Below are 2,964 nucleotides of genomic sequence, written 5' to 3'. Positions count from 1 at the left end.
ATACTCTTCGAAAAAAAAAAATGACTAATTGTACCAATGTACAAATTGTAATTGGCTAATTGTCTAATTGTCTAATTCTATCGTTTGAGTGTCTTTAGAAATCAAAACTCTATGTTTTGCGTTGACCAGTCATCATCAACACTCATCATCCTCGTACTTAGAGAGGACTCACCACAAAAACCCAAACCCGAATCCACTCTATTCTTCCTTTAATTCCTTACAACTGAATCTCCTCCACTTTCTTCTTCCTCTAATGGAATAAGAGACCCACCACTAAACCCAAAATCTATCAAGTACAATCAATGCATGCCAATAAACCCAGAAAAAAGAGAGAGTCCTTACTTTTATGAGCCACTGAGGGAGAAAGACTGAGCGAGGCGGAGACAGAGCGACGGCGACAGAGCAAGAGGGGCGATAGTGACGGAGCGAGAGGGAATAAGAGTGAGACTGAGATTGAGAGACGGCGACGAAGCGAGAGGGGCGACTGCAACGGCGACGGAGCGAGAGCGAATGAGAGTGAGACTGAGAGACTGAGAGTGAGAGAGAGAGCGAGAGGGACTGAGAGACTGAGAGTGAGAGAGTGAGAGGGAATGAGAGTTTTGAACTTTTTTTTTTTGTGTTTTGAAGTTGTTTTTTGAGAGACTGCGAGTGAGAGGGAGTGAGAGGGAATCAGAGTGAGAAAGCGAGAGGGACTGAGAGACTAAGAGTGAGAGAGTGAGAGGGAATAAGAGTTTTGAACGTTTTTTTTTGTGTTTTGAAGTTGTTTTTTGAGTGCGTGCGATGAGTGACAGGTGGACGAAAGGAAAACGACTACACTGGAGTCGATTTCCTTTAAAACAAAACGATTCAAATGAACTCGTTTTCTTGCCTTACAAACCAATTTTAATAAACTCGGTTTCTGGGCTTACAAATTAACTCTAAAGAACTCGATTTTTGGCCTACGTGGCTGCCATCTCAGCTGCTGGCAAAACAAGAACTCGAGTACAGTATACTCGATTTTATAACCCATAAATCATCCCCTTTGAGCTCGAATTGTTACTAACCAAATATGTTTGAAAGTTTGCCTAACTAATGATATTGTTTGGGTTTGATGGTTATTTTCTAAAAAAATCCAGTTTAAAGCTTTTGCAAAGAAACAAAGTGGCAGTAAAATGAAGACTCTCAGAACAGATCGTGGTGGAGAATTTATTTATGGACCCTTCCAAAAATATTGCAAAGAGCAAGGTATTCAAAGACAACTCACAGTTCGTCATACTCCACAACAAAATGGCGTGGCAGAACGCAAAAACTGTACAATTGTGGAAATGGCACGAAGCATGTTAAAATGGAAAAGGCTATGAAATAATTTTTGGGCTGAAGCAGTTAACACTGCTGTTTATATCTTCAACAGGTCTCCTACAAAGGCCGTTTTGAACAAGACTCCTTATCAAGCTTGGCATGGACAGAAACCTCAAGTCCATCTTCTAAAAGTGTTTGGATGTGTTACTTATGCTCATATTCCAAAACAAGAAAGAGAAAAGTTCGATGAAAATGTATGGGATATTTACGTGAATTGAGGATAGAAAAGTTCGATGAAAAGTTCGAGAAAAGTTCGATGAATTGAGGACCTATTTACGTGAACAAATGTATTTAGTAATTTTTGATGATATATGGGATACGGGATTATGGGACCATCTAAAATGTGCTTTTTCGGATAATGACATAGGCAATAGAATAATAATCACAACTCGAAATGAGGATGTTGCTCCTTCTAGCAATGAATCGCTTTATTATTATGTGTACAAGCTACCATCTCTACCTTTTGAAAATGCCTTGGAGCTCTTTTGCTAGAAGGCATTCCAATGTGAACGGGGGCAATGTCCTCCAGATTTTGTTGAGTTTTCTCATGGCATAGTTAAGAGATGCGAAGGGTTACCATTAGCAATTGTAGTTATAGCTGGTCTTTTTTCAACCAAAGCCAAGGTAGTCTCTGAGTGGAGCAAAGTTCTTGATAGTCTTAGTTCAGAGTTTGAGACAAATTTATGTCTTAGAAGTATCATTAGAATTCTATCTTTCAGTTATCATGATCTACCTTACAACCTCAAAGCATGTTTTTTATATTTCGGAATGTTTCCAGAGGATTGCGCCATTGATTGTGGAAGACTAACTCGACTATGGATAGCTGAAGGATTTGTCAAAGAAAAGAAAGGACTAACATTGGAAGACGTTGCACAAGACTACTTGAACCAACTTATTCACAGAAGCTTGGTTCAAGTGGATGAGGAAGATTTTATTGGGAGAATTCAACGTTGTCGAGTTCATGATATGATGCATGAGGTCATTCTTTCAAGGTTAGAGGAATTGAGTTTCAATCTAGTCTTAATGACAAATTACTCAAATTTTTAGAGAACTGCTCGACGCCTCTCAATTCAGAACAATGTGAATACTTGTTTGCAGAGTATTACTAATTCTCAAACTCATTCTATTCTCATTTCTAGGGTAGATGAAGTTCCTAATTGATTTCTTACTACTTGTTTTGCAAACTTCAAGTTAATGAAAGTAATGGATTGTGAAGGTGCTCCAATTGATTACATTCCTAAAGAAGTGGGAAACCTTTTCCATCTAAGATATTTAAGTCTAAAAGATACAAAAGTGCAAATCCTTCCAAAGTCCATAGGTAAATTGCATAATCTAGAGATATTGGATTTGAAATGTTCCCTTGTGTCTGAGAATCCAGCTGAGATAAGTGGGCTTTGTAAGCTACGATATCTTGTGGCCTACAATAATAATAGAGATATAAATTTCAATATAGATTCTTTCCATGGGATGAAGATACCAAATGGCATTGGGCGTTTAGAGTCCTTACAGAAGCTTGAGATAATTGAAGCCACTAGCGCTACACTTATAACAGAATTGGGAAGTTGGCAATCTCTAAATTGAAGAAAGAGAATGGGATGGATTTGTGCATTGTGATACAGAAAATGA

The sequence above is a fragment of the Quercus suber genome, unplaced genomic scaffold (assembly GCF_002906115.3).
Source record: "Quercus suber isolate HL8 unplaced genomic scaffold, Cork oak 2.0 scaffold_420, whole genome shotgun sequence".
In the NCBI taxonomy this organism is placed as follows: Eukaryota; Viridiplantae; Streptophyta; class Magnoliopsida; order Fagales; family Fagaceae; genus Quercus; species Quercus suber.
Note: the sequence above shows the minus strand (reverse complement) of the source record.